Below are 14,595 nucleotides of genomic sequence, written 5' to 3' on the forward strand. Positions count from 1 at the left end.
AACAACGCGTGGGTCGGAGCGCGGATGAAATTACCACGTGAATCTGAACGAAAGTTAAGTACATCTGGGGATAATTCGGCAATAAACATCTGGGTCGTCTCAATTTTCGTTATTATATACTCGCCTATATGTAATGTGACCGGGCTGAGTAAGATTTAACTTGATTAAGTCTTTTATATACTATTGTCAGTGATATGTATATATAATGTATGCATTGTATGAACGCCCTAGATCAGTAATCTACTACGAGGTATGTGCAGTTACTTTATTGTGTATGTTCACACTGTGTAATGGATTTAGACCGGGGGTTACGTTTGAATGCTTTTTGCACTTACACATATAAATATGTACTATCTACGTTGATATTTACTTTCGGCTATTTATGTACATTGCTCTGAAATGTTGTTAAATATCCAAGAGTGACAGCCTTACTTGCTATGTGGGAAGGATAGATCATACTAGTTCAGTTTTTTATATCTATGTCACAGACAAGCGACGATTTTTTTCAGCCTATCACAAGGAGACTTAACATGAACATACCGCAGCCTCCCAAAACACACATACGCACTCACCACACGTATGCATGTCGCACGCACGGGAGGCCGTTTTTTTAAGACTTATTCCCTTTTAACAAGCTATATTAAAGCTACTACGAAGAAGAAATATTCTTTTCTTATATCTGACCTGCAGGTAGGGCGTAAGAATTGTACCTGCTGCCCCCATTGCATGATCGTAAGAGGCGACTAAATTTGGGATCTTATCTTTTCTTCACAACTTTCTTCTTCCTAATGTCTCCCTTGACACTGCCTCACTTTTGGCCTTTGGTTGAGCGTTCGCCCTTGTGAGGAATTCTTTGGGTACTGTCCCCTGGCCGAGACATACCAGAGTCTTTAAAAATGGTAGTTGCTGGTCCTGCTTAGCGCTCAGCATATTAGGAGTGGGACGACTGGTTCGCCCGTTGTCAGTATAATGTGATCGGGTGGGGTGTGCTGCTGGGTGTCTTCGGCAGTATGCTTCAGTGAGGTGGCACTATAAATCGGCAAAAGTTCCGGCCTATCATAAGGAGACTTAAACACGAACATGCCGCAGCCTCCCAAGACACACATACCCACTCACCACACGCATGCATGTCGCACGCACGGGAGGCCGTCCTTAAATGACCTTAGCTGTTAATAGGACGTTAAACAAAACAAGAGGCCCATGGGCCCTGCATCGCTCACCTGGTTGGATTTGACCAAATGTCAAAATAGTGTTCATTGTTCAATTCATTTTATTTGTCAACCTCAAAAAATGCATTATATGCTTAAAGTATGGGGATCCAGACTCTCTAAGTTTACAACATGCATTCATAATTCTATGACTAGTAGCGATTTAAAGGAATTTATTTCCCTTATGGGGCCCTAAAACTTTGGCCAAAGTTATCATTAAATGCAAAATCTGTTTTGCTTCCCCCTAGGATGTTTCTGACCAAATTGGGTTCAAATCCATCCATAACAAGTAGCAATTAAAATAATTACCTCTATTTCTCCTATTGGGCCCCGCCCCTTTGGCCCCTCGGGGTCAGAGTCACCATTTACGCAATATCTGTTCCCCTTCCCCGAAGGATGTTTCTGACCAAATTAAGTTCAAATCCATAAATAACTTAATGACTAGTAGCAATTTAGAGAATTACCTCTATTGGGCCCCACCCATTTGGCCCTAGGGGGTCAGAGTCACCATTTATGCAATATCTGTTCCCCTTCCCCAAAGGATGTTTCTGATAAATTGGGTTCAAATCCATTCATAACTTAAGACTAGAAGCGATTTAAAGGCTTTACTCTATTTCCCCTATTTGGCCCCACCCCTTTGGCCCCTTGGGGGTCAGAGTCACCATTTATGCAAATTCTGTTCCCCTTCCCCCAAGGATGTTTCTAACTAAATTTGGTTCAAATCCATTCACAACTTAATGACTAGTAGCGATTTAAAGGCATTACCTCTATTTCCCCTATTGGGCCCCGCCACTTTGGCCCCTCCGCGGTCAGAGTCACCATTTATGCAATATCTGTTCCCCTTCCCCCAAGGATGTTCCTAACTAAATTGGGTTCAAATCCATTCATAAGTTTATGACTAGTAGCGATTTAAAGGAATTGCCTCAATTTCCCCTATTGGGCCCCGCCTCTCCGGCCCCTTAGGGTCAGAGGCACCATTTATGCAAATTCTGTTACCCTTATTCCAAATATGTTCCTAACTAAATTGGGTTCAAATCCATTCATAACTTTATGACAAGTAGCGATTTAAAGGCATTACCTCTATTTCCCTTATTGGGCCCCGCCCCTTTGGCCCCTCGGGGGTCAGAGGCACCATTTATGCAATATCTGTTCCCCTTCCCCCAAGGATGTTTCTGACCAAATTTGGTTCATTTATGACTAGTAGCGATTTAAAGGCATTACTTCTATTTCCCCTATTGGGCCCCGCCTCTCTGGCCCCTCGGGGTCAGAGACACCATTTATGCAAATTCTGATCCCCTTCTGCCAAGGATGTTTCTGACAAAATTAAGCTCAAATCCCTTCATAACTTTATGAGGAGTAGCGATTTAAAGGCATTACCTCTATTTCCCCTATTGGGCCCCGCCCCTTTGGCCCCTCGGGGGTCAGTCACCATTGATGCAATATCTGTTCCCCTTCCCCCAAGGATCTTTCTGACTAAATAGGGTTCAAATTCATTCATAACTTTATGACTAGTAGCGATTTAAAGGCATTACCTCCATTTTCCCTATTTGGCCCTGCCCCATTGGCCCCTCGGGGGTCAGAGTCACCATTGATGCAAAATCTGTTCCCCTTCCCCGAAGGATGTTCACGACTAAATTGGGTTCAAATCCATTCATAACTTTGACTAGTAGCGATTTAAAGGAATTACCTCAATTTCCCTATTGAACCACGCCCCTCCGGCCCCTAAGGGGTCAGAGTCACCATTTATGCAAAATTCATTCCCCTTCCACCAAGGATGTTCCTGACTAAATTGGGTTCAAATCCATTCATAACTTGATGACTAGTAGCGATTTAAAGGAATTGTCTCATTTCCCCTATTGGGCCACGCCCCTCCGGCCCCTTAGGGGTCAGAGGCACTATTTATGCAAAATCTGATCCCCTTCTGCCAAGGATGTTTCTTGCCAAATTTGGTCAAAATCCAATAAGAACTTTTTGACTAGTAGCGATTTGAAGCAAATGTTGACAGACGACGGACGGACGGACGCCATGACATAAGCTCAACGGACCCTCGGTCCAGGTGAGCTAATAAACCAAACCAAACTTTTCTTATATTGTTTTTCGTTTACTACATTTTGATGAACAAATGTTTATTTTATATTCTACAAATATGATACCGATTTGAAATTGTTTTAACTAAGACAGAATCGATATAGATGTCCCGCCCGGAAAGAAATGCCTGCTGTATTGATATATAACTTCTTTACGACCGTACTATAGGGACAATTTGATAGGGAGCAAGAAGGATGGATAAAACGATAAAACGAACATAATATAATAAACAACATGTATATTAAATTTAAATGTACTCTTATATTTTAACACAGACATAATATAATAAAGAACATGTATATGACATTTAAATGTACTCTTATATTTTAACACAGACGAAGTCGGATATCAACAAGATCGCATATATTGTTGAAATATTTGCTGGTATTGCAGGGTTTTACATTAATCTAGGTCAAAACGGACCCGACTTTCACAAAAAACCACGCAATAATAATAAACAATCAGATATAGAGTTATGCAGAAAATGTATCATATGAACATTGATTTCATCAACACAACGTTAAATCAGTCTCATTTGTCCCTCTGAAATCTGAGTATTCAATCATATTGATTGACAGTAAAATAATCATCGCAGGTTTGACAAATGTAATGATATGCCTTTCGTAATATGTAATTGTCGGTGGTATATGTTTGGCTCAAACGCGGGAGAACAACATCCTCTCGACAATTTCATCACCTTTTACCACATATGCAAACAAAAGGTCGACCATCACTCAGTTTGTTTACCGTTTGTGTAAAATGATCTTGTCAGGATAGTTTAATCAGGTTCGTTATCAATGATTTAAATCGGAATATTTCAGTCTAATGTCGTTCTCGTAGGTCAAGTGCTGCCTTATCAGCTTTCTCATGTCCAGTAAATCCGACATGACCTGGAATTGAAAACAGGATTATATGAGATATCACAAACAATGTTGAGCTCCAACCAGGTGTAGTTTGGTTTGGTTGACTTATTTAACATCATATCAACAGCTAAGGTCATTAAAGGACGGTCTCCAGTTGGTGCAATATGCATGGGTCTGATGGTTGCGTATGTGTGTTTTGGGAGCTTTGATTGTGTGGAGCAGGTGTAGTAACTACCATTTTTATTGCCTCTGGTATGTCACGGGCCAGGGGACGGATGGTGTGGTACCTAACTGCAATCTTGGTCGATTATAGAGGTTTGTTTTTTATTGAAGGATTTTGATCAAAACTTTCTTCAAAAACACTGTAGGCTAAAATAGCAGAGCCTTGACTAACTCCAAAGGGAATTAAATACAAGAGTTCTACGAAATGAAAAAGAATATACGGCCGTCAAATGTCATATTGTGTTATACTATATACCATCTAGCATCGATATAAGATATGCATCAGCTTATGACTGGTCATAGGCATGGTTTTAAAACTAACTTTTATTTTCATTACAAAGTCAATATTAGATGTTCTTACAGTCTCAGGAATAGGAAAGATCAGTAGTTACTGAAGTACCGTGATCGTCAACTCAATAAAAACAAATTGATACATGTATCATGATTATAAAGCCTACCCAGTTGCAAAGAATTAGTTAAATAAAGTAGGATCTCACGACAAAAATCAGACACTAAAGTTGTATATTGACGATAAGGAGGTCAAGCTTTGATTTGCTAATAGTCGATTCTTGAGGTAATGTTTTTATTATTTGATAAACGCTTTCAAAAACACTGCAGGGCCGCTATAGGAGAGCCTTGACTTGCCCCGAAGGGAATTTAAAACAAGAGTATCGTGGAATGAAAAAAAAATATAAAAAGTACTATGCATGTTATCTAGTTTATACGTGGAGATGCCTTTTGCAAGATATCTCTCTGCGAGTGTTTTTATAATGTGCGTAAACGGAGCGGTTCATTAGACATAAGTCAATAAGGGTCTTGCGTATCGACTGAAAGACTGACTCGGCGGACAGGTATCTCTTTACCTTCTTCTAATGCAATTTTGACTTTGATGTTGATCAAGGTCTTTTTATGTAAATACTAAGCTGATTAATACTTTAAACAAATATAACCATAGGCTATGTTTATTTAAATCATTTTTGTAACCCTTCATTCCATTACATTTTAGCTTAATTTCATGTCTTTCGCGTTATGATCATAAGAGGTGACTGAATATGGGATCTTATCTTTTTCGTCCTTCCCTTTACGCTGCCTCAATTTTCCCCTTTAGTTGAGCGTTCGCGTCTGTTAGGAAGACAACGGAATAAAGGCGATTATAATCGCTACAATCACATCGGCAGACATCCGGTTTGGCGCACTCGATACAAAAAATTCCGTTTTTCACAAGATAACTAATAGTGAGAGTCACGGCTATTTTTATCCTTCGATTTCATTGGCTGCTGCTTTCGGGCGCACTTAAAGTACACCCGGTGAAGAAATTTCAAAGCGAAGGTCAGTCTAGGTACGTATAGAAAATGTCGATTATTGGTATATAGTTCTGTCAATGTTTATTTGAAAAATATATTCACATGTTCATTTCATATTTTTTTTATTGTTATACAAAAAAATTACAACAAAAATATGTTGATAACAAGAGGCCCAGAGGGCCTGTATCGCTCACCTGGTTTCATGAGATATGAAACAAGATGATGCTTCAGTATATTTGTCGCTGGTATTGCTATGTCAATATATATCGTAAGCATTTTATATGGGTACATGCACATTGGTTTTATTTTAATGCTAAAAATGCCAAAAAGTGCATTAATCCATGAAATGAAATTGACTTTTGGCGCGACCCCATAGGGATGCTACTACACAAATGTGAGTGATATCCATATTACTTAGTTTCAGAGAAGATCTTGTTAAGACTAATTGACCCCTTTTGACCCTGCCCTCTGCCCCCTGGGGGGTCAGCTCCTTCCTATATACAATTTTTAAACCCTACCCCTATAGGATTCAACCAGTCAAACCATTGTTAAGTTTCAGAGAATAATTTGTTTTAATCAATTTAGCCCAATAGACCCCTCTTGGCCCCCTTGCGGCCTGGGTCAACCCCAACATTTGTATAATTTTGAATCACCACCCAATAACCATGCTACCATACAAATGTGAGTAATATCCATTGCTTAGTTTCAGAGAAGAAGTTGTTTAAACAAATTGACCAATTTTGGCCCCGCCTCTCGGGGCCCCTTGGGGGTCAGCCCCACCATTTGTACAATTTTGAATCCCCACCCCATAGGGATGCTACCAGGCATATATGAGTGATATCCATTGCTTAGATTCAGAGCAGAAGTCGTTTATATCAATATTGTCAAATTGACCACATTTGGCCCCGCCCCTCAGGCCCCTGGGGGGCCAGCCCCATCATTTGTACAATTTTGAATCCTCACCCCATAGTGATGCTACCAGGCAAATATGAGCGATATCCATATCTCGGTTTCAGAGAAGAAGTCGTTTATATCAATATAGCCCAATTGACCCCTTTCGGCCCCGCCCCTCAGGCCCCTGGGGGCCAGCCCCATCATTTGTACAATTTTGAATCCTCACCCCATAGTGATGCTCACAGTCAAATATGAGCAATATCCATTGCTCGGTTTCGGAGAAGTCGTTTATATCAATATAGCCCAATTGACCATATTTGGCCCCGCCCCTCAGGCCCCTGGGGGGCCAGCCCCATCATTTGTACAATTTTGAATCCCCATCCTGTAGTGATGAAACCAGGCAAATATGAGCGCTATCCATTACTCGGTTTCAGAGAAGTCGTTTATATTAATATAGCAAAATTGACCCCTTTTGGCCCCGCCCATCAAGCCCCTGGGGGGCCAGCCCCATCATTTGTAAAATTTTGAGTCCCCTACCCATGGGGATGCTTCTGACCAAATTTGATCAAATCCTGATCAGCGGTTATGAAGAAGAAGTCAATTGTTGACGGACGGACGGACGGACGGACGGACGCCAGGTGAGCTATTAATGTGTTTCAGATGTTGAAGTTATCGTCTGAAGATAACTATATAGCCATAAAATATTAGTAATACCTAATGATGTTCACCATGTTGACATTTTTTGTTTATGTATTTACTGGATATATACAAAGCATGTTTAAGTTAAACATCAAAATTATTATGAACTCCAGATAATGACATTTTTAGTCTGTATGTAATTATCAAACAATCTGATAAAAAACACATTACATAACCACATGTATATCCTTTTTCCTCTAAGTAATTATTTCTCCTTTCTTTCCTTCATCATGAACAGAAGCCTATAAACTTTAACATATATATATACACAGACTAGAAACAATTTCCTTCAGTCACCTTTATATGTTTTTGATAATTCTCTGTAGACAATGAGCATGTGTACATGTTCTAAACACACAACATGTCTTGTTAACATGATAGCCATTTACCACTGATATCTGTCATTTGTTTTACTTTTGTGTCTGGTATTTCATGTTCTTTTCGAAGTGATGGTACCGTAATTAACCTCTCATAAAACAAGTGGGCCTTTACTGGTAAGTGTCCATGCCCGAGCGATGGCATCATAATAAAACTTTGAAAAACAAAAGGGCCTTTACTAGAAGTGTGTCCATGCCAGAGTGATGAGGGTACCATAATTCACCTCTGATAAAACAAAAGGGCCGTTATTGGTAAGTGTCCATGCCGGAGTGACGGTACCGTAATTAACCCATAGTAATACAAAAGGTCCTTTAGAGGTGAATGTCCATACTGAAGTGAAGCTACCGTAATTAACCTATGATAAAACAATAGGGCCTTAACTGGTAAGTCTCCATGCCTGAGTGACTGTACTGCAATTAACCCCTATTGATACAAAAGGGCCTTTCGTGATGACTGTCCAAGCCGAAGTGACGGTACCATTATTAATATCAAATTGAGACATATATAGTGTGTCCATATTAGACTGATGGTACTGAAATTTCTAAAACAAATGATCTAAAACAAATTACAGCCTTTGTCAAAACTAAGGGTCATGTTATGGTAAAGGAACATTTGACTAGATGAATTTGGAATAAACATAACATTCCATTTAATTTCCATCCTAAGTATAAAATTTCTATATCAATTAAGCATAAGTTGGATACATGTATAAAAGTACAAGGGTTTACCAACCATCAAATATGGTACAGAGCTAAGACAGTTGATGGTACAGGTAAAGCAAATACAACACAGGCCAGACCGTACAGGATGTGTAACACATGCTGATACAGGCCTCAGGCAAGCCTTTTACCGTTTGTTAATTCAGCACTACAATGCCTTTGGGTACTAACTGGCAGTAACTCACACTCTTGCATGTCTTTTGTTTAAATAAAACTTGTGCCATAAAAAAGATACAAGCTTGACATGAAGAGGTTTGATCAGGCAATTATTCCGATCTTGCATGACCTGTAATTTTACAGTACAGTACGTATACACATATAAACATTGATATGTTCATCCAGCTGTTGTCTTTTTATAAGCGACTCATTTGCATGTACAGTTTTGTAAATGTATTTAATAACTTTATACTTAAAACAATCTTTTCATTATATTTAAAAACTCAAAAGAAATTGTAACACAACATACAATTTTTATAGATTTTTTTTTGAACTTATCAAATACATACAACGATCCTGTTTATTTGAGTGGTTCTATCTAATATAGTCATAATTTCCCCCTAAGCATATTGTTCACTGAGAGAAATTCATTTGTCATGATTATATGCGCCACATACTGCAGGTATATATGGTGAATATACCTAGCCAGGGTGTATACAGATCTAGATCTGGTTAAATCAAATTCAGCGCTATTTCAAGGCCTTTTTCAAGACTCTTTTTTTTCAAGGTCCTTTCAAACAAAACAAGAGGCCCAGAGGGCCTGTATCGCTCACCTGGATTTCATGAGATATGAAACAAGAAACAAGAATGATGATTAAGTATATTTGTCACTGTTATTGCTATGTCAATATATCATAGGCATTTTATATGGTGGGGGGGCCCACCATTTGTACAATTTTGAATCCTCACCCCAAAGGGATGCTCACAGTCAAATATGAGCAAAATCTATTGCTTGGTTTCAGAGGAGAAATTGTTCATATCAATTTAGCCAAATTGACCCCTTTTGGCCCCGCCCCTCAGCACCCAGGGTGGTCGGCCCCACCATTTGTACAATTTTGAACCCTGACCCCAAAGGGATGCTCAGTCAAATACGAGCAATATTTATTGCTTGATTTCAGAGAAGTTGTTCATATCAATTTAGCCAAATTGACCCCTCTTGGCCCCGCCCCTCAGGTGCCCGTGGGGTCAGCCTCACCATTTGTACAATTTTGAATCCCCACTCAATAGTGATGGTACCAGGCAAATATGCGCAATATGCATTGCTCAGTTTCAGAGAAGAAGTCGTTTATATCAATATAGCCAAATTGACCCCTTTTGGCCCCGCCCCTCAGGCCCCTGGGGGGTCAGCCCCAGCATTTCTTCAATTTTGAGTCCACACCCCATAGGGATGCTTCTGACAAAATTTCGTCAAATGCTGATCAGTGGATATGAAGAAGAAGTCAATTGTTGACGGACGGACGACAGACGACGGACGACGGACGCAACGGTATGGCATTAGCTCACCTTGGTCCTTCGAACCAGGTGAGCTAATAAAAAAAATACGTTTTAATAGTGATCGAAATAAAGGGACATGTCAATTTTGATATTCACCAAATTTCGATCACTAAACAATAGATTTTAGATATCAAATCACTTAATATCTTGATACTGCAAGAGAACTTGATACATAAGTATGTGTTTTTCTGTCTATATTAGTGTTTTGTGTTACCAATATTTGATAGTTAATGTTTTTTAGATTGTTCATTTGGATGTTTTTAAAGTTTCTATTTGACGAAATTTGTTTCCAAAATAACAAATTATTTGCTAAATCCCAATGACTTCAGAGAGTAATCCTACTTGGCCGTTTTAATCATGATGACGGTTGTAGTATAATTAATATTTTTGTGATTTTCAGAAAACGTTGAACCGTTGATATTGACCATTAGGGATTCATGCTTAGCCAGTAATTCGTGCCATCTTCGATTTAATTACAGAATCATTATGTGGCAGATAATGGTAAAAATCTATGGGCAGTGGGCATGCACTACCATGGTTTCAAACGCCTATATATTGGAGAGGCGTATCTACTATATTGGGAAAAAAACAACCCCGGGATAGTAATGCCGTAGCAATCAGCGACGGGGATGGAACTGTCGCGTACTTAAAGAGAGATAATGCCGCTAGAATTTGCCATGTGTTGAAATATGGCACTTGGTGCCTTCAAGTTGTTGAAAGTGACCCAATTGTGAAATCAAGATGGACTGGTACCCAACAGAGTGGACACAATATGTACTTTAAACCATTATCACGAATTTGAAGAGGGTTCGAACCGCCTTGGTGAAAATGGTATTCTTTATAGTGTGAAATAATGGGATTTAGCACATGATTTTATGATTGTTAACATTTTGAAAACAAATTGTCTATTACGAAATAAACAAAAACGTTTAACAGTGGTTTTCAATTTTATCTTTTAATTTTGCAGGATCTTTAAAAATACTACGGTGTAAACAAACGGGTTACAAGCGTTATAAAGATGGAAATATTGAGTTAGCTGTAGATGCTGTCCGTAATGGGTTATCTCAGCGCAAAGCGTCAGTCAAATATGGCATCCCACAGGCAACAATTAATAATTATATGACCGGGCGATCTACCACTGGCGTTAAGGTAGGACGACCACCGGCTCTTCCTTCTGAGGTGGAAAAGGATATTTCTGTAAAAATTGGAAAGGCGGCGGAAATGGGGGTTGGGCTGACAAAACCTCAAATAATTTCTAAAGCAGATGAGGTATCAAAACAAATGCGCTTGACAAACGCCTTCAAGAATGGAAAACCTAGTCAGCATTGGTGGACAACCTTCCGGTCAAGGAACCCATCTCTCACCATCCGGAAGCCAGAAAAGCTGAGCGGCGTTAGGACTAGGGCGATGAATCCAACCGTCACTGGGGGCTATTTTATAGATCTCCTGAAAATTATGCAGGACCTGAAACTGGAAAACAGTCCAGAGGCCATATGAAACATGGATGAGAAAAAAGATCATTGCCCTTAAGTCATCCAGGAGCGTTCCTGGGCGCGTATCGGACACCCGGGAAAGTGCTACTTTGATAGTTGGCGTGAATGCCGCTGGACAGGGTTTACCACCCTTAATCATTGTGAGAGGTAAAACGGAAAAGTCCCTCAATGCCTATCACATGGCAACAGGTCCGGCCAATGCCCTGTGGACGTTTCAGGAAAAGGCATGGACGGAGGACGTGCTTGGCGTAGAATGGTTTTAAAATATTTTCTTGAAGTACTGTGGAAACAGGCGACCACAACTTCTCATTTCTGACGGACACCGCTCTCATGAGGCATTAGGTCTTCTTGAACTTGCAAAGGAAAATAGCATCCATATCCTCTGCCTCCCTCCACACACCACGCATTATTTAAACCTCCTAGACAGAACGGAAAATTCTTGGCAAGGTTTGTTAAAGTTTGCGTACGCACATGCCGTCATCCCATCCAATATTATCGCTGGATTTCGGTCTTGTGGGATTTACCCGTGGAACCCCCTCGTTATCCCGTCATCGGCTTTCTCGCCATCCATACCACAAGATGTCCTTTCTTCTCAGCCTACATCCACTGATTACCCATTAGCTTGGGTAACAAAACATGTTGATCCTAATTAGTTGCAAGTGGAGACTGATGAACAACATCATGAGGATGAACAAGAAACATTACAAGCAGCAATGACACTTGCTGCACTAAACAACGAAAGTCCGACAGTCGGCGAACAGATTTGGAACTTTCAAGTTCCTGGTGACATAGATGGTGTCATCGACCTCCATATCCCAGGTTTGATCCCAGAGGCTTTGGACAGTGAAGATATACTGTCGTCAAACATCCTGTCGCCCGTTACCTGGAATGAGAGTATAGAGGAAGTGTTTGGCGTGTCGATTATTTGTGAGGTAGGGTCATCTGCGAAAAAAGTAAAGTGAAAACTTGTCACCGTTTGTTAACTAGTGACGAAATTATTCAAAAAAAGAAAACAGAGGAACAAATTAAGGTTGCAAAACGACAAGACCTTGAAAAACGCAAGGCTGAGGGAATTTAGAAACGAAAGGCCAAAGAAAACACCGAACTGAAGAAGAAACTCAAAGGGCTGGGTGCGTTATGGGCCGATATTGGCCTCATCTTTCTAAGAAAATGAAAATATATTCTGGATATTAAAACTGCGTTTTCTTTAAATATTGAAATATTGAATTAATCATATTTTGTTTTGTTTCAAGATTTTTTTTATTTTTAAAGTATTTATACGACCGAAATACGGTCATATTGCGGTGATATGGCGATATTTGGTGGTTTTCCGTGTTAATGACTCTCATTTTAGTATTGAGCGCATTCTACAAACAAAGCATACTTTCAGAAAATAAATATGATTGTATTAACAAGCTATACTCAAAATATTAACTTGTGTGTTGCATGCGCTGATACGAAAAAAAATAAAAATGATTATGTTGTGAAACTGGCTTTTCCTCGCGTCGTAACTAGTAACGCGTCGGAAAAGGTGAATTTATCCGGAACAGACTTGGATATCGACTTATGGCAGACGGAAAAAATATTGACAATGCTTGTGATGCCAAAAATGTAATACAGGTGAGTAGTGAACTTGAAATACTCATATATCAATTTGAAATATTATCGATTTCATTTTAAAACGTTGATGAATATCTGTATATTTTACATACATTTTTGACGAAAGATTCGCCGATATTCCTGTTTTTACCATGTTCGGGCCTATCCAGTATTGGAATGTAGTTTCGGTTTCGGGTCTCAAAATATGTCTGTACGATCGAAACAGCCAGTCAGCTTTTCTCCGAGTCATTATTAAGAGGAGTAGGTATCAGTAAATGCACCATTAGGATTACTGTAGAAAAATACCTTCGTTCATCGAGTTCAGATTGTCGCAGACGTCAATGTTGAAGTGTCGGACGAGCCACATCGAAAAATAGTCAGATCCCTACTGCTCGTCAAATTAACATTAACACATACTCATAAATATCAACAAGATATTAAATCGAAGCACATTTATCCATATCTACTGTCATGAAACGCCAAATAATTTAAATTCCCGAATTTCAACAAACATTTCTTGTCTACCGTTGATACTAAAGTACAGATATATCAATCATTTTAGCCCATATATACATCCGGTCAGATTTGCGCAAGTGGTAAAATGATTTCCATTAGTGCACGAAGATCGCGTTAGCGGTTCAAATCCGTCTGCCTCCATTATTTTTAATTTATTCCCCCCCCCCCCCCCCCCCCCCCCAAATATCGTTTGGTCCAATATTATAAGCATTAAGTTTTATATATGCTGTACTTGGATTATAAATATTTCTGTAACAAGAAATATGTTTTAAAAAGATAACTGCAGCATTTACTCAGCTTGCATTTAAACTCAAAATGATCGCTGTAGTTTTTAACTTCAAATCGTATTTCTGTATATATCTCTACAGCCATTGAGCTCTGTTTTGAACTTGCATCAAATCATATTTGTGTATTTACCGTTACATTTACAAATCACTTACAACAACTACTGGTGCTCTTATCGATATATTCACCAATCAGACAAAAACAGTACCAGTGGCGCTACCTCGTCGTCTACAGTAAAATCTAAATCACGGTAGTTCAAATTCCACTGACCAAAAGTTTTCTATTTTTTCGGCATAGCCGTCTAATTTTCTTTTGGACCCGGATATGACGCGACAGGTGGCGTTCTGGTCAAGATGAAGTGTGTGATTGGTCAATGTAGCGGTCAATGCAAAATGCAGATATACAGTTAAAAACGAAACAAAGTTAAAGGGACCGCACGGTAAACCAATATTTATTTTGTATTTTTTATCATATTATTGGGTATATCTTTTTAAAAAAATAACCTTCTGAACAATGACCATTCGAATTCGATGATGTATGTACATAAAAACACCAATTATCAATTATCAAAATGTTATCATCACTCTGAATATGCAAATTTTGTGACATATACGATAAACGCATGCGCACAACAAACTAAAACACATGGAAACAAAAATGGCTTTCAATGTGAATCGACTGGGGTTGAAAACGATAACAGCTTCCGCAATGAAGAGAATAATAGGAAAATGGGTCAAACACAATCCTAGAATTAAACTGGGGAAGCAGTACAATAGATTGTAACAGTTCAAACATGAAAACAACAGTAATACGGACGCCGCTCGTATTCTGCTTGA

The sequence above is a fragment of the Pecten maximus genome, chromosome 13 (genome assembly GCF_902652985.1).
Source record: "Pecten maximus chromosome 13, xPecMax1.1, whole genome shotgun sequence".
NCBI classification, from domain to species: domain Eukaryota; kingdom Metazoa; phylum Mollusca; class Bivalvia; order Pectinida; family Pectinidae; genus Pecten; species Pecten maximus.